Genomic DNA, 19,282 nt, shown 5'->3' with positions numbered 1-19,282 from the left:
AACGTCTTCACCTCGTTGTCCCAGACAATGCCAGCATTTTTATTGTAGCAATCACCATTTATTTCCGTAAACCAAACCTCCACCCATCTCCTCAAATTCCATTTATTATTTCAATTTATTTTTCGCGAGAAAGAGACTTGAATTGATTTTCTCCAACGCTTTAAGCATTATGACACCCTCTCACTTGAGAATTCAAAAAGATTGACTACGAATCTCACCGAGACAACGTCGAAATCCTGAAGACTACTTCGGAATGTCGTAATTGCACGATGATTCATGCATAAATGTAATAAAAAGATGTTGTCAAAGGACCGCCATAAAGAATGAACCGAGGAGCCTAAGAAGCCTGAGCAGAACAGAATAGAACAAGGAGATCCTTGTGAATTGAACTGAACCACTCCTTCTTATTCTTCAATTTCCTTTTCTTATTATATATCTCCCCTGGTATGTTTTACTGAGATCCTCAAGTAGATATTTGTATTGTGGGAATGCTTTCCGTTTCTCACTTCTTATTTGCCCTCGCCCCTTAGCCTGGCGGCGTATAACAACTCTAATCAATCCTGAAGTGTTTGTGCCGCACCGTAGTGAAGTCGTGGACACATCCTTTGCACACTATGCCTCTCCGTTGCCGACGTCTTGGCTCGTTCCTTCTCCTTCCCGCGCCATTGTGCATCCTTGCCGAAACTCACTCACACTTTCCTCTCATATCCTTGAAATCGATTTTCTTTTGGGCGAAAACTCTTAAGGAGATTACTTCGACGAGAGTTTAGTGCTTGCGTGGACGACACCAATTTCCACTTGGAAGAAGACGAAAAACGGGAGATGAGAAGAACTGCAAAGTCGAAAGGACACGCTACACACAAAGGACTACATTCATACGTGAGGGATTCGTCAAATCGATTTGCCTCGATTCGATTTGGTCTCTTGATTAAGCAAATAACAATGCGGGATGAGAGTTTTGTAGTAAATAGTTGAATAGGTTTCAGGATGGGAAGGACCCTTGCATGTTCTTCTTAGACGGAGGAATACAATTCGGACAAATGTTTTTGTTTTGACGAAGCGTCTCGAAAGGATGAGAACTACTCAGGGATCAAGTCAGTGAGCGTTTGATTTTATCACTGATTGAATCACAAATTCCACAAGGGGCGCAAACTGCAAGAGCTGGCAGTCAAGGGTAAAAGCGAGGCAAAGGCAGGACGACCGAGCAGTATCAGCGTAATCGTCAATAAATTCCATGTTTGTTATTGACGCACTCAGCTATTTAAGTGGAACATGCAGCTTCGACAAATCTAATCTGATTACACGCATCAGGTACCAACAGCAGATACTTTATAAACGGAGACATGCTACTTGGATGGAAGAGTGTGTTAGTGGTGCATAGCTGGCTAGGTGCATGTGTAGATGTCCAGGGCATCGAGTTTGTCCGATAAATTGTTCTTGTACTAAGAACTGCAAAGGTGTATCTCCAAGATAGCTGGAAAGGAAAAAAAATGGCTAATGACAAACTAACGAAGTTAAAGCTTTGAGCGGATTGGAACTTGTTACTTTTAAGATATTAGTTCGACCTGTGTGAGCAATTTCGATTGATGTTCCGAAGTAAATTGAATTTTCTGGTATTCTGTGGATTAGAAGAATGAATTTTCCGAAGCTGAATTGCAATCTGGAAAGGGGGAAAGTTCAATAAGAATCTGAATTAGTTGTTTGCTTGAAAGAATTGAGAGCTTTGTTAGCACTTGGAAAGGAGGAGGATTTTAGCGACCCACTGACGGGAAAATAGGTTATTTCCTTTTGAATCCAGACTGTCCTTGTGTTCTGTGTTTAAGAACAGTAGCCGCCTATTTCGGCATAAATACCAACTATCTAACTACCACTAACAATGTAGGATTGACGATGGTCCAAGGACCATCCTAAGTGGTCAAAGGCGACTAAGAGGAAAGAGCTATCCCAAACAACTAAAAAGAAGAGAAAATTGACCGTAAAAGTCCGCCCGCGTATACAGGGGCTTGCACGCCTCTATGCTACTCAGGCTCGAAAATGTGTGGGAGGTCGTTTGAACACTTCGATTCCTGAAGTGCTCAAAAGAACCCCTAGCACTCTAGGCAACACTCTGATGAAAGGCTTGGGCAAGAATTGGAGGGTGTCAGATGAACCCTCTATGTCGGATCACAGAGTAAATAGGTCCGATATTGAGAACGACTCGGAAGTAGATAATAAGGAATCCCGGGAGAAGGGACTGGGACTCCTACACAAGATTGTCCTTGTCTGTCCTTAAGTGACAGATGCGTCAACCACCGGGTCACGGTGACATCAGGAGCGAAATGAAACTGGAAACAATAATGGAATCCCTCAATCAAATCATCATTGACGTGTATGAGGCCTGCAGACCGGCTAAGACAGTCACGTAATCAAGGGATGTAGGCTGCTGGAACAGGATGCTAACCAGAATAAGAAAATATGTAGGTCCGAGAACTCTTCAACCGGACGAAACAAACGGACGATTGGCCTGGGTATAAAAGTGACGTCACGAAGTCACAATTTATAGAAACGCAACTGGGGAAGTAAAACAAAGCAGCTTCAGAAAATGCTATGTAAGCATTGAACATTGAGCAAGTTAACGGACTCTCAGGAGAGCTACCAAACACTAGAATACAGGTCCAGGGTTACACTAATGAAATTAACACTGAATTACACAAATTTCAGAGACTAGGTTACCTGTGTATTAACTGAACTGAATATATCCAATGGTATTGCTTAAGGTCCTTCTAGGATTAACTTCTCTCCATCTTCGCATACAGATGCAGACAAGGAAGGCGAATGTCCGGGAGTATCAACGAACCCAGGAACTGCTTAAATCGAAGGAAAACGGACGTGAATTACAAATTCCAAGGATAGCATAACAGCAAGGTTCCATTTCAACAAGACATTTAGAAGCCGTTGAGGTAACAGGGAAAACTGGAAAAGCATGGCAGTGACCTACTGCTTAAAATAGAAACTAAAGACTTGGCACACTGACGAATCTCTTACAGTAGATGAAGCGTGAAAGCCTACTATGAATCAATGGGTAAACACACAAGAATAGTTGTATCTCCATCAACCTACAAAAGAATTATATTAGGAATTATATTCTGACCAACAGCAAAGCGTCTCTTAAGGAAAACATTGCTATTCTGAACAACAATAAAGCGCTCGTAAGGCATTTGGATCCAACCAGGTGAACTCAAATCTGGTATGGGAATTTCAGCCTAAGTGCTCTCGATATTCTGGGTCACAATGAGTTAGAAGGTAACGAAGCAGCAGAGGCTGGTCAAAAAAAGAAACAGGAACGCCGCTGTACGGACTAGTACCCTTCTCTGGAATCTAAGAAAAGAAGAGGAACCACTGAAGGGACTAGGCTGGGCGAATATTCCAGGAAGGGGACTGTCCAGGGTGCTCATGGGGGATACGAATCCAAGCTTTCGAAGGATTATTGAAAGCCTCCGGATCATAGTAGGAAGGCTGAATTATCACCTGGGGAAGCTAGAGATACCTGCGGATAATGTGTTCATATTCTAGAAGGAGGGTGACGAAACTCACTCATGTTCTGTATGTGTGTCTATCTCGGACACTGATACGTATAATTATAGTAAATTGAGTACCTGAGGGAATTCTTCAAATTACCAGATGCTAGGTTCAAACACTTAGAAGCAAGGGACATAATAAAGTTCCTGCCCATTGTAGGCTTGAACGACATACTATATGTTAGTTAACTAGTATACTATAGCCAGTGAAGTGGTGCAATAGTTCTTGTACGACACAGTGTAAATTTCGTTGGCAGTATTATTGTTAAAGTCAGGATAACGCAGCGGTTCAAGAGGCAGTATAATAGGTCTAGTACTGGACAATTAAGTCCTCCTATCATTCCACTCACTTCTTCAATCTAACCTAAATTTGGGGTGAAAACCAAGGGAACAGGGAGGACCCTCTGTTGGGTAAATCTGGTATGACCCAAAGCTGAAACAAAGCCGCATATTCTGAGATTAAAGTCTTAGTTGAATACCAGTTAACGATCTTATAAATCAACACAACAACATCAAGTTATCTAGCGTTTAGGTATTACCAATGAAATGAAACCAAAAAAAAAACAAAACGAAACCGAAAAACTAAAGGTAGGAAACTGTCTGAAAGTGGTCAACCAAGCAGGGAAGGAAGAAGTGGTCATTGGGAATATACCTCACCGTATTATTACCCATTCGCAACCAAGTTTTCACATTAAATCTCTTCACAGTGTCCAAGCTACAAATGAAGGAGAACGGAAGACGACCTAAGTTTTTATTTTTTTAGTCCTGACATTCTAAATTAGACAGTTTGGCGCATAGTCAACAAGCATTAGCTCTGTCAGTAAGTGATCAGGTTTATCCACCTCGCTCACTGACGGACGTTTAATAAGCTGTTCCTTCAGCCTTTTGCAGAAGTTATCCTCTATCACGGGGCTTCCTACGCTGTAAAGGTGGCTCCTGTACTGTCACGGCAGTTATTGAGGGACCTCCCTATTATTTCAGCGATGGCATTTTCCGCTATCAAATTTTCATCTAGAAGTTTGTGAGAGATGGACACCTGTAACATACGTAATTGTAGCCTACATGACCCTTCACTACTATCAGTAAGTTGGAATTCCTTGCATGTTTTGTTTGAAGACAACCACAACTGCTACGAACTCAAATTCCAGACAACCATGAAGGACTACCCAGGATCTCGTTGCACCATGTATTTATGACCTTAGACAGGATTCTGTACAATTACTTACTTGAGAAAAGTTACCGTTATGGTTTACCGATTTGATTGCGAGGAAGGAAAGCGTGTCCAGGGGCATGACAGGTATTGGCCGGAAGTAAGACAGATCAAAACCGCTCGTTCCATACGCATACATGCTACACTACGTCAGGCATGCAAATTAACTACTAGAATAAATGCGCGGGAGCGTCCTTTGTTCCATATTGTCAAAGTTATCATAACTTCTAACTGGCATTTAAGGAAACTACTTGTAAGTGTAGGTTTAGATCTTTCAGAATTTGCTCCGTCGTTGCCGTTTGAACTAATCTTGTCTGGGCAAATGTATGAACGGCACCTGGTCTCTTAGGTCATACCACAAATTCGGCACCGAAAGTTTTGCTATGGGATACTACTGTGCTGGGATTTTGGATATATGAGTTTACAGCTCATTATCCAGGAAGAAAACTCAACGCACAATATAGCGACGAAGTGCAATGAGTAAATTTGCACCTTGAGAATCAATGAATGACTCTCTTATTCATAAATTTGGAGTATCTAATTCACCTCAGGATTCATAAGTAGAAATGAGGACCATTTTTCAGTCCAAATACACAGAAGAACTGTCGGGGTCGCATCATTTGAATCTACTCCTTTCCTTTCTACTAGCTTTTAGCGTGATTCGCTGTACGCCTGTTCTCAAGAGCGAGGTCGCAAGTGGTCACATAACTGAATGGGGTAATTTCAACAGCTGTCGGCAGTGAAGAACCTTTATGAAAGAGCCTGCGAATGCTTGGAAAACATCGTTCTTCTGGTGGTTGATTTAGACATGATCAAAATGAGCGGAAGAGAGAGAGAGAGAGAGACGATAACCATGCCTAACGATGGGGGAAGAGAGCGGGGTCGTCCTCCCCGGGCCCGGAATAGAGATTTACGTAATTGTTGCGAAAACTGGCAAGGAGAAATAATATTAATTCGACCCCAATCAGTCAAAAGTCGCCCAACCTTTGTATCTTCTTACTACCACTTCCGAAGTAAGCCCTGCAGGAATATTCGCTATTTTGTTAGATTTAGACAGGGCAACCACATGCTTTAGCACTTTAATTAGGATTATTCCTACAACGTTCAACAGGCAATTTTATTCTTGCTAGGCAGTGAGGCTGAAAGAAATATGGAAGACCAAAAATTAGGAGATCGTCAAGTTATTCAACGAAAGCGATGGACACATCAGGCATCAGGGCAAATCAGGCACCCACAGAAAAACTTTCTACAGAATTAAGTGCGATTCAACATTAAGATGATCCTTATTTTCCAGTAGCAAATCTAGCTATTGGTGGAATAGTGGAGTGCCTAACATTTGTTCAGGTAGTGGTCGAGCCTAAGCTGTAGTGAGCACTAATTTCACCATCATTAGGTAGTTACTCTCTCAGGAAGGTAGGGATCCTAATTACTTAAATCTGGTGGACCTTCAGCCGAGCGATGAGTTCACTATCTCCTTTATCTTTTAAGCACTATGACGAAAATACTAAAGCGGGTGATAACTCCTTTGAATTGATGGCCTAGAAGCTAGAGGAATGTACCAAATTCGAACCAAGTCGAAAGGTCCTTAGCGATGATTGATATTTGTTGCTTTGTTCCGCAGCTGCCCAGAAGAAAAACTGCTGTCTAGTTATACTCAACTTATGACAAATTCCGCGACCAAGAACCGGATACGATACTCCAGGTCTGGTTGATGCCGAACATACAAGATATTCGGTAAACCTTTTGGTGCCTCAAGTTTTGAGGAGAGGAGGGACGAAGGTGCGGTTATTCCAAGATCTAGATTTTTTTGGAGGAAGAGAGGATTTAATGTTTCTATTAACTAATAGAGCTGAAGCCCGCGCATTGGTCCTCTCTCTACGGTCCAAGAGAGATTTCGCATGCAGCCAGCCAGCTCCCTTAGAACTTAGACAAGCATACCTCAGGGAGATATTCCTCAGCGATGAATCTCCGCATTCTCGACCATATTAACACTTTCTCAGAAGGTATTAAGCTGTCTTTGGGGAAGACCGATCAAAGAATCAATGCCCTCTTTGCATCTACTACCAACATGACACAAAAGAACGTCGAACTCGACGTAACGTGGGATAGTACAACAGACAAAGAAAAACAACAAGCCCTACCAGAGGTTATCAGGAACGCTGACCAGAATAACCCTCCGAGTTCATATGTCTGAGGAGAATTCCTGGGGTATGAGTTCTCCGCTCGGTTATTTCCAACTGGCCCCCTAGTGAGAGCTTCATGAACGTTGGCAATGGGATGGTTTGAGTTGTTTCGCAACTACTTCACGAAGGCGAGTTATGCACTGATCCAGCGGAACACTTTGAGCACCATAACTGCGAAGCACTGTTCATTTTCTCGCCAACTAATTTCAGATCCACAAATATCTTCATATACATGCACTTTCCTAGCAATGAGATAGCTAGTTCGAAAAGGCGGGCACGTTTGTAGTGTCCTCACACAATCCCATTCATTTCGCTCACTCAATTAGCTTTATTTTAAATGGCGCCCAACGTGGGGTCTAAAAATAGTAAACTTAATAAATTTCCGACCTATTGGTCTATTCCTGCTTTCAACTTCGCTTTAATTTACTAGAGACGTTATCATTTTCTTCCAGATAAGGCTCAACATCCAATTGTGTTCATCTTTCTATTTACACAGTAAGATCTAGTCATCCACTGGTTTTCGCCTTAGTTACCGAATGGAAGAAGAGCCTTTTTGCCACATGTCCTATTTTACTCTTGGAGGCGGAGATTTCACGTTCTTTACTTGGGTCCATACCATAATGGATCACAAGACACCAAGCGGAAGACGCGACCCAGAGTTGGGGTCGCAAAGTGCAGGTCGCAATATTTTCGCACTCCAAAGCTTAACTCAGATGATGAGATGGAATACATTATGCTTCCCCAGGACGATCTTCAAAAAGAAAGTCTGTCACACTTGTATCATTTATACCAGAACATCAGAAGTCATGCTCGAATCTCAAAAGTTTTCATCTGAGGAATAGTGGATTCTTTTTTGCCTATCTTGAAGGAGTTTATCCACTGAGCCACCTCCAAGCCCAGTATAAGTCGGTAGGTAAACCCACCCTATACAACAACAACAAATCTATAGTTTGTACCAAGGGTACGCCTAAGTATTCTCTCAGATTTATTTTGTTGTTTTGCACTAGTACCGAGCACTGTCCCAGAAGATGTATATACATAAGTTTCACTGCTTTTTATTCCGGATTGTCACGATTGTGAAATTCTGCCCGAATTCACACAAGAATTTTTACCAATAAAGTGGAACGCCCCCGCTGCATCATTTCTCTCCATTGAAAAAAAGCTCGTTACATAGAGTAACCAGGCCTTATTGTATGAGTGAAACATATTTAATTTATCAAAGCTTTTCCATACCAGCGTCTAGTTCACCTTATCGGACTTAAGTGCCATAATCATCGCCTGGCTGTCAGTTAGATTTTTTTTGCTTACTAGGATTTTTGTTTTGCTTACCTACCTCTGTTTCTCATTTACATCTCAAATGTATTCTTCTTAAAATGAAGCGTCATCCTTCAGTCGTCTGTTGAGGCTAGTATTTCGATATACCATCCAGAAAGAATATCGATCTTCCTTCAATATATGGGGCTGCCGAACTCATTGATAGCCCAAAGTTACAGATATTACCAACGTGCACCCTCAATTGGACTCTGTCAAATCGGATATCCTCATCTTTACTTGTGCAGAATAATACTATGCGACTCGTGTATTCCAGCATTAATTAGCTTTGGTAGAAACTGGTCTACTACGATCATTAACATGAGCAGCTGTGGGATGTTAATTACCTGCAGACACTTACATAGAGTAAAAAAGTCAGGAACTGCCTGAACTAGTTTAATTGCCTTTCTCTTTTGTCACAGTGACGTCCTCCCTAAAAGTTACCTAGCTGCTAAAGCTTTAAGTATGCACTTCACACAACCGGTTACGAAACAATTAATAAAGCAGTTGCCTTCCAGTCAGGAGGGGAAAACCAGACTGATGGAGAGCGCTTTCAGGGATGACGAAAAATTCTCTAAGTTTTTCCGCTGCTTGTAGAATCCCTGTGGCACCGTAGTTTCAGAGCCACTAGTGCGAACTCTAAGGATAAGACGGCTACCATCTGCTCTTCAATCAATTATGGCGACAAAGCTGGCAGAATCTACACAGTGCTTTTTTTGGCGCTAAACATTGTGAAAGTAACATCAGATATACCAACGCCTTTTTCTTCAGCAATAGAAACCTGTTTAATTCAGCTTGACCAACGATTCCCAAGCCAATTCGCAGAGCTTCTAGCGCGAATTTATGCAGATAGAAATTTGAACGTTCTTGATCTAGATTGCGTAAACAGTGCAAGTTTAAAATTTTTTCGTCCCTAGGGTATATGTTGGAGCTTCAATTCCAAAACCATCAAACGAACGAAACCACCACTAACCACACTTTGAAGAATGCGAACGATGCAATTCCATCTTTTTCACGCAAACTCTACGCCAATGATGTTATCAACAGTTACAAGGATCGTGCCAATATTTCAGAACCCGTTTCAACAGAGCACGCCGCAGAATCTATCCACAAACAAAGCGGCCATCATGATTTTGCTAGATAATACTCCGATCGACCAAAATTTTCTTACGCGATGGTCAATGACTTCGAAGGGGATCCGATCGCGGACCAATACCACTAAAACAACGCGGGAATGCCAGCTCACGGGAAAGACATTCAGGCAAAAGTTGAGTAGTAACAATACCACAAATTTACAATTGACGTCACGGTGCAGCTAGCTGAATCATCGTAATTTCCTTGCACACAAGCTCTGGCAGGGGAGTACAGTGACAGTGTATATTACTTCCATATACTTACCTGGAGTAAGAAAACCGGGAACCGCTTCAACCACACCTCCACCACCATTCTCTCTATTACGTCGCGTGGTCTTTTTTCTCGGTATGCAGGTTCACATGGAACCCATGACCTACTTACAAAGGTTTCATTGCCTCTTTGTCACAGGCCACCTCAACGGCTACTCGGCCAAGAAGGCAGACGGCACTCGGTTCAAAAAAGGAGGAGCCACCGCGGTGGAGGTGACGTCCAGGCAGCAACAGAAAATCCTATCTCTTACCGAAATAAGGGAACTGGTATTATGCCTGATTGTTAGGAATATTTACTACTATGGCAAAGTATCACCAATAGGACCAATATGATTTCCTCAATGGGGTCTTTACTCCTCCATCGATTAGGGTCTGACCAACCGATAAAGTTGTAATACAATGTGGATAAAAAAAAAGGACTCAAACGGTAAGAAAGGAAAACATTCTTGGGCCAGCTTTAAACTAGACCATGTGATGGCTTCAAGCAACCTCATTTGCAGGCATATTGCCTCAGATTTTCTTCATACAGCACTGAAAAATTCCGGACTCCTTGATGTTAAGAGGGAAAAATACGACCTTTTCCTTCTTTAAGAATTGAAGGTGTCCTGAGCCTGTATCCATTTGGTGCTAGAACGGACCAATTGGATAAACACTTTCTATCATTCTTTCAGCCAAAGGCACCCCTTTTTGGGTTAAGCACGCGTTTTAAAAAGTAGTGCTGAGACAATATTTGATCGAGTTGCCCTGGCCCAAAATGCCAATCGAAATTTTGGGGAAGTAATTGTTTTACAAATCGAAAACAGATATGTATGTTTGAAGAAGAAAGATCTAACAACTTCATTTGCTTGGTCAAGGCCAAGGACAACCCACGATCATGTCAAATGCAATATGAGACCATGGAATGAATATAATATTCCTTTTTAATGAATCTAAGCTAGTTTGGAAAAAATAAAAAGGAAATAGGCGCAGATCGTCGAGATCATGTTCCTAAAAGATCTAATAGTCAGACTCTTAGTGGACGATTTACAGACTATTAAATTCGACATTAACCTCGGGAAGATACTAGCCAATCTTAAGGGTAGGTTCCCATTAATACTTCTAACCGAACAATTCCTAGCAGAAAAACAACTGATCATTCTGATATCAAGCACCAATCAAGTTAGAGAGATATATTAGGCCACAAAAGCTATTTTGAAGAGAGGATTTGAAAAAGTCGAGTCGATTCCTCATATATGCCCTCTATGGTTCTGAATGATAACCGACTACCATAAGCAATAAATACCCACCTTAGAATATTCGAAACGGATATGTTTACTTAAATCATTGGTGTAACTGGTCGAGACAATTGACGGATCGGATCTAGACGAACCAACCTGGGGGGAATATAATATTTATTAGTATATAAGTATTTCGGGATCAAGTTGTGCCCTTCATCAATACCTGATCAACTAGGATAATAATCCTATTCACTTCTCACAATCTGGCCATGCCACTTTATATATCCCACTGGATTCATGTTATAATTTGCGGTCCTTAGAGGATCTCGGCCCACTTTTGAGCTGGTGAATTCTACTCGGTGGCACTTTATCGATGTTTAGCTCTTTCATCGTTTTGACGTTTTGACGAAGCCACAGAATGTGTGACCTCAATTCTTTTTTCCTTCCTTTTCCTTCCAATTTATTAACAAGTGATGTCTTTGTCCTTACTGCTTGACGATTCGCCTTTTTCCACATAAGCCTTTTAATAATCGAGCCTTGGAAGCCGTTCGTCACTCCTCCTTTTCTTTCATAAATCTTTCAGCACTGAGGGGCACGGTGAGCAATCGGTGGATCACGGCATGGAAAGGGGCTATTTTATGTAATTATCTGATATCATTCGCTACGTATATGTAGGCTGCTTGTAGATGTCAAAATAGATCCCCTTTTCCTCTCTAATGATCCTTAAATCATCAAACGAGGGTTCTTTATTGACCTCTACCTCCATTGTAAATGTAGGTTCCGATGTACCTTATTCGGGATCTCCAGTATATGCTCCACTTTGTCTTCATGGACAATGGTGAAAATGTCATCTACATACCTACCACAAAAGCGCTTCCTTAACAGGGATGCTTGGAAACAAGGCCTCCATGTCGAATGACACTAGTCGTTTATCCGGTGTCGTAAATTCCACATCTTTCAGTGCCCTGATGAGGTCATCTCTATTCCTGATGGCTTTTCCAGCGGGTAGTCCCCCTATTTCTTTAAGCCTCACTTCATAAATAGACTGTGCACAGATTTTAAGAAATGGTTTTCGAGCATATTCAGGATTACACAATAAGAGATCGGAAGAGTACCTTCAACTAAAAGCGTAATTGCGCTAGAAGCTAATGTGCGATAACATTAAAAAGTTTGCACAAAAAGGGCATTGAGGAGACACTTGAAGAGGTCTTCTGGAATAACAGGAACAAAAAAGCTCTGCTTGGGGCAATCAAACCGAGTTACTTCCCCAAACTAAATCACAGGCATGTTGTATTATATTTACGAACTACTAAAAAGGAAGGAAGAAAAAACCAACCAGAGGCACCAACAACCATGTTCCCATTGAGGGTTCTGCCCAAATGGCACCTGTCAGAAGCGCATTTCATATCATTTTTTAATTGGTTGAGAGTTAAAGTATCGGAAGATGCATTAGAACGGTGAAATTAATCCACTCTATGAAGAACTAGTCAATCTTCGACCTCAGTTGCGGTTATATAAAATTCGATAGCATATCCCACTGAGATTGAGAAAACCCATCCTTGAAAACTCTCCTGTTCGGCAAACATCTTGGAGCATAGAAGTTGCAAAGTTCTCTTATGAAAGAACCTTTGAAAATTCCAATTCTTTAAAGCCGTTTGGACAATCCCTAGAATACACCGCACATTGTTATCACGATGCTTAGTTGTGGATACAATCCAGCTCAAAAAGCTGCGGTAGACGAGACAGGTTATCCATATGGGTAATTATGATCAAGCCCGGGGAGTCTAAAAGAACAATATCATTAAAGATGTCACATGTGCTGCCTCAGATGAAGCGATAGCATTAGTCAGGATATTAGGCAACTGGTGGTGGACCTCGGTGCAAAACCTGGTTTGGAGTTCCTTACTAAGCCAGACTTAGATAGGAAGCCTATTGTTGCACAGTGTTTATCATATTGACTGATGTGCAAGTAGGAAGCCCACAGTCACTGGAGATGCTCAAAGTCAAACAATCGCACTAGCGTGCAACTTGCCCAGCGTGCCGTAAAACCCCAGGAACGCTGCGGGTCTCAACGACTGTTAGATGATAAAGGAGGCAATAAAGTTTCAAAGTAGATTGAAAGGTAGTCAAACCGGAATGCTCAGTAAATTACTATAGAAGTAGCCCGTGACCAGGGATCGAAACCCCCATGACACCCAGATGCTCCACATTCCCTAGACAAACCTCATATCAACCAAACTGTTTAAGCTACAATCTAAAAAAGGGTCGCCAAGTTTTCCATATGAATGGATGGAAAAACATGGTCAGTCCAATTCATGAAGGCGAATAAGGATAATGGAGCTAGCTGGCAACCTCTAGTGAAGGACGGACCATAAGAACAAGAAGAAAGTTGCCTGGTTAATGCTATCAAAGTGGCTCATTGACAAAGTAGTTTGAAATAGCCAATATTTTATCGGTGGGAACCCATATGAGGGGCAGATAAGTCTATAATATGCAAACTACTGAGCTGAATTTGAAATGTGGTCAACTGGATGGATCTTCCTTGTGGCTAGCTAGGCAGAGAATACTTCCTTAAAAATACAGTGCAGGCATTTTGAACTATATTTTTAAGGGAGTATTCTCTGCCTCTGTCCAGTTGAGCGTCAGCCTATGAATGTCGTTGCCCCGGTTTCGAATCCTGGTTCGTCATGGACGTTTGTGTTTATCTTTGTGCTATTTTTACAGTAGGTAGGATTAGACGTATATTAGTTCCTTAAGAGTAGTTAACACAATTATGTATGGAATCCGATGAAACCCGAATAATAAGCGAAAGAAAAGCTTGGGAAGTCTTCCTATAGAAAAGATAAAAAGCAAATAAAAAAATATGTACGCGATTCAAGGTCCTATTGACAGTTCAGCGCTAACACTATTGCTAGGTGTTTCGATAATGCACTGGTTATACTGAGTGGCCTTCCTGGTGAAACGAGGGCATTCAAACTGAATACAATTTTCGATTAGACAGGTCCTTTTTTGCGTCCAATTTGATCTTTCGTAGACATCAACTTGAGCCCACTACAACCGATGTAAGACCAAGAGGACTTCCTGCTTCCAAAGATAGCAAAATCTTTAAGTATTTATCCAATAATAAATACTTATATTATAATAAACATTTATAAGGCGCTTTTATTCATTTGCTGTATAGTTTAAATATTCACAAGAAAAACTGACTTGTATTGTTGCTTCTCAAACGTTAGAGGCAGAAAAGATGTCTCACTTCATTTGTTTCTTTTCTGCCCCTAACTCATGGCACACTTTTCTCGCCGGTCCTCCACTCCCGTGTCATGCTCCGCAAAGTGGATAGATCCGCGCCATCTATTCGTTCGCACTCGCAACATTCGAAATAAATTTCGAATGCCGCGAATCCTGCCGCGCCACAATCTTTTACACCTACTATGCGGAGAGGTGAAAAAATTCGGTGAAGTAAGGTAAGTAGAGTATCTAGATGATTTAGTGTATAGAGCGCTAAGCTACTGGAAATGAAGGTTGCATTTTAAATTTTATTGGTGGGAAAGTGATTACCAGCGTAGGCTGGATGAAGTAATCATTCGAGTTAGTTGTGGAACATCTTAATAAAACCAGCTTAATTGTCACAAGCAGGCCTAATGTCGACCAAAATTGTGCACCTCCGCGGTCTCGAAATGAAGTGCTTTAACAAGTGAACAAATTACGGTCTAAATTCAGATTGGACTGATGTGTCACTGATTGTGAAGGGAAGTGGAGCTGTGGTCTAAAAATTCTACCTTGCGGAACGCCAAAATTTAATTTTTCGGCTGAAGAAACCACTTCATTTTTTGGAAGTGTCAATCTTATAAGGACGAAGTATTTATCATAAGATTTGTGTAACAGCGGGAGCAATGCCCAAAAATTTTGAAAGGGGCCCTCGATTCAAAAAGTATTTGAAAGGCATCAACAATTTTATGCAATTTGCGAGTTAAAAATTTGCTTCTGAACCTAATCTAGTAATTTTGGCTGAGGCTTCAACTGTCAAATTTATCGATTAAGGTAGCAGTCTTCTGAGTAGTTTGAAAGGACTTCTCTTTGTGGTGCGAGAGATTCAAAGAAACTTCAGTCACCTTTGTTAAAAAAACAAGCGCTGGTCCAAAAAAAGGGCAAAATTATGTACCTAGCAAGAAAATTTCCTGCAATTGTTGGAACAGTAGCAAATGCAATCCTAGAGGAGAGAAGCTGCTTGATTTTATCACTTCAGCTGGTCTGATCACCGCGAACGGAGGGTACGCCCCCACATTCGTGGCGTCAAGGAGAAGTTAAGTAATTGACCTAACAATCTATACCTCAAAATTGTTAGAGACGAAGTCTCACTCTCAGATCACCGTTACTTAAAATTTAGTCTAACCATTGCAGGCGAACAGCCTATAATACAAAGACGGAATCCTAGGAAAACGGATTGAACAAAGTTCGATGAACTTCTGGGCGACAAACCTGAGTTCCCTAGACTACTAGGGACTCCTTCGGCGATAGAAGATCAATTGGAAACTCTGAATTGCACACTTTTAGAGTGCCTTGAAGAGGCCAACGTGGTAAAACGGTTTCATGGTAGAACCGAAAACTGCAAAGACTCAGAAAATCATCCAGACGAAATCGTGCTTTCAAAAGCTATAAAGATGAAGACTGGTTAAACATCCTGAACTCACCGCGTGAATGTAAGAGGTTCGTAAAACGTTCGAAGCTAGAGTCCTTTAGGGCATACTGTGAGGAACTGGAAAGTGAAAGGCAGACTTCCAGGCTGTGCAGAGTCCTTAATAAGGATGAGTCGGCCTTCCATTAACTGCCAGAGTCCAGCTCAAATTTTAGGCCAACTTAGTGGTGGGAGTAATATAGGACTTCCGTGGTGATCATATAGTATAGTATTGTCTCTGGTCTAGTTTCGGGTTTGGTGGCAGTTAGAACGATTTTCCTTCAACATGCACTTACACAATCAAATCGAACAGATAAAAGTTGAGAAATACTGGTCATCCTACTGACACTTCCAGCTCTACTGGTCACAAAAAGATCAAAAGTTGATAAAAAAGAAAGAAGGCGGGGGGGGGGCACCTTCACTATCTTTGTATTATTGTCATTCAGTTGGAAATAAAAACAATGGGTGCGTACTCAGGACTCCCAGCATCCTCAACAAAAAATTCACTTCGGTCTGGTTTAGGTCTGAACTTATGACGGATTTCACTTCAATATAATTCGTACTCAACACGTGTTTGCGATTGTATACAAATGCAGCGATTACCATCTGTCGTTTCTTTCGGCACGTTTCTCCCAGGGCAGAGGTGAGGTAGCATCTGAAGAGTTGCCTCTGCCCTGAACGAAACCGTCAGTCAACTTTTTTGAAATAAAAACAATTTTACGTCGATATCACAGAGACCATCTCAGCAAATAGGGGATATCTCAATCACAATCAGCCAGAACCTTTCAGCTGAGATTTTACTTAAAGCTCCTGAGTTGGGAGGAGATTGCCAAAAAAAAATGTTTTTTTTTGCATAGATTCGTCCTGACTATTAAATCTCAAAATCAAGCCTCTGATTAGATAGCGAGTCTATGTGATTCGGCATCCCCAGCCATTTGTCCAATAAATAGAGTAAACAAGATACCTCAGCATCACAGCAACCGAAACCACAAAGTATAAAAGAATTAGTGGAAGTCATTCAAGAGATTTATGAGACTTATGAAGGTGACAAGTTGTCAATGCAAATGGTGTGATTTTAGGGCTCGAAAAATGAGTTGGAGAAGAAGATAGGTGACACTTTTAGGAGCTGCCCATTTTCTTTGGTATATTTTCTGTTTTGAGAATATATCAATGAATCGTGCATGCACCAGTAAATTTCTGATTCTCCATTGATTTGTGATATCAGACTTTCTTGCCTTCTATTATATTAAATCCGAAATTAGCGCGTTAATCCCAATTCATAAAAACATCCTTCCTTTGATCCCATCCAAAGGGAAAGACCATATCTAAATGTGTTATCGAAAGTGGCCTCCGCATCTCCTGTTTTCAAGGTTTTGACCTTGTGATTTTCTGCATAGCACCACAAAGTACAAAACACCACTTAAATATCAAGTTTGGTAATTGGTTTTGATCACAGAATCCCTTGCGCTAAGACACAATTACGAATCAAAATTGTAGAAATTTTGAAAATATGCGATGTGATGTGATGTCATGTAAAAAGGTACTCATGTAGTCGGTCCTTGACATTGATTCATTGATAAGACTAGGCTCCAGCTTAGGTAGGCTTATGATTGAATGAATCAAGGAAACTTTGGATAAAATAATTTCGAACACTCCGCAAACACCTTTAATTCAGTGGGCAAGATAGTCAATTTAATAGGTAGCTTAGACAACTTAGTTTGGAACTATACCAACTTCAGTCTACCTCTGACGAACTCCGTATCCAATTTGATCGATGTGCTTGAAATGCATTTAATTAGGTATGTCTATCTTACCAGTGACTAATTAGCGTAACCGGTCTCTTATAAGATAGGGTTCTTAGTTACAACCATTCCAGACTTTCCGCAAGTCCTTCGGTAAACGAAAATTGCACTATCCCACGTCAGTACACCACCAAAAATCTCACTCACTGCACCTAAAAATTCAAAATCTCATCCGAAATCTCCATCAAATCACAACACCACGTGTTCCAAAAAATCTTCTAAAGACGACCTAGAACAATTAGCTCGTTCTCTGTTTGAATACTTCGCGCCACTTCTGAATGTGATCCTTATCGCCCAACAAATTAATTGTTCCTCACACAAGCACACACCTTTTTTTCACGCCCCCCAAGAAAAAACACCTTCAACTCTTGGACAACAAAATGACCGACAAACTCAGATGAAAGTGTCTTCAGACCGATCCAAAATACCAAACCGTCACTTACTTAGCAATTCACTCAAAATCCCATACAAATCAGACAATAAAATGCAAATTGGGTAGCCTCACTCGCAAACGCGCGCGGTCGAAACGAGTGAATCATTTGAATCACGTCCATCTGTGGATCCTCTGAATCCGCGTGCTAATTTACACCTGTGGCATAGGCGGCGAACGCGTGCGACGATTGACGCACATTTGCACATACTCAGCGACGCAGGCGAGAGGGCCGAGGTAACACAGAGCCAAAGGTCCGGGGCCAGTATAAGACTTACAAGAAAACTGGAATGAGTTGACGAATTACGGCGAAGTTAAATGAAAATCGTCAATCGTCGCGACGATTATGATTGCGATTGTCGCGAAAACCATGTTTGCATGCTTCGCGAACGCGATTTACAGAGCCAAGCAAAAAAATACGATTTCAGTTTGAACGAAGTAGAACTAGCTAAGATAGACCGCACAGCGCATTGCCACGGCGAAACATTTGTCACCCCGTCCAAATGCGACGAAAAAAGGCGCGCACACACGTGTGACAAATGCAACACTAGCGTGAACCTCCAATGGGGGAGACAACAATAAAGGATTACAGGAACAGTGGACGGAATGGAACAGGGTGAAACGACATGTAACGAGGCGAACTCGCTGCCAAAACCTGTCCAAAGTCAAAACTAAGAATTGACTATAGACGAGTAATACAACACCTTTCAGCAGACACCACAAACACAACTTCATATTCAGGGGAGCTGTTCCCCTAAGATACAAAACAAACACGAAAACCAAACTCAGTTAAAGGGGCCCTCCCCCACCCTCGCCCCGCCCAAATCGACTAAAAGGAAAACCACTTTTCCTTTCTAGCTGCAAACCTCGCCTGCGCTCAAGACCTCCCTCTGAGCTACTCCTTCAACACCAACAATACAATCATAAAATTCATTAAGTTTTTTCTACCCCGTTTTCAGATGAGCATTGTATCTGACGCCTTATCAACGGTACCTTAGCCGCCATATTGTAAAAATTTCGGTGTCTCACGAAGGCGCCTTAACTAGACGCCTTCGACGCCACTGATGTCGCTATCGCTTCGCTTGACCGTTCCATTCTCCATATCTCCGGCGAAGTAAAATGTTCGCTTCAATACCGAAAGGCGAGAGAGATATTTCCCGGCATACAAGATATTTACGAACACAAAAGTATCTGAAACTAGTTTGCATAGAGTTTTCAGATACACGAAGCCGGAGAGAGAACTGGCTACCGCGCAATAGTACCAAGTGGGGATGATGGGAGTCGTCAAAGGCGCAATCGCAATGGCGGTTAGAATTCATATTACGTCCTTTGGTTGAAAAGAGATAGATGCAAGCCAAAGCGGAACAGACCACGCCCTTCAATTAGATTATCTGATTTCAAACTCAATTCGTATCTTCTGTTTCGCTCTTACAGACAGATATAGGCATCGAGGCAACTCTCGCTCACGCGATTCAGCCGTGGTGAATTTGACTT

The 19,282-nt window shown here is 41.6% G+C and overlaps 1 protein-coding gene across 5 annotated transcripts in view; it reads right to left on the bottom strand.

Moving 5' to 3' along the window:
• Positions 1–18,465, bottom strand: part of LOC119654449 (optomotor-blind protein) — a 425,188-nt gene extending 406,723 nt beyond the window's left edge. For 3 of the 5 annotated variants that reach the window (XM_038059855.1, XM_038059853.1, XM_038059856.1), the window contains exon 1: positions 17,371–18,464. The gene's annotated coding sequence lies outside the window, so the exon portion shown is untranslated. Of the gene's footprint in view, positions 1–17,370 lie in introns of all 5 variants that reach the window. The other 2 variants (XM_038059857.1, XM_038059858.1) reach the window with 2 other exon arrangements.
• Positions 18,466–19,282: the final 817 nt, after the last annotated feature.

The sequence above is a fragment of the Hermetia illucens genome, chromosome 4 (genome assembly GCF_905115235.1).
Source record: "Hermetia illucens chromosome 4, iHerIll2.2.curated.20191125, whole genome shotgun sequence".
Classification (NCBI taxonomy): Eukaryota; Metazoa; Arthropoda; class Insecta; order Diptera; family Stratiomyidae; genus Hermetia; species Hermetia illucens.
The sequence above is the reverse complement of the archived record's forward strand: the minus strand, read 5'-3'. Positions and strand labels throughout refer to the sequence as shown.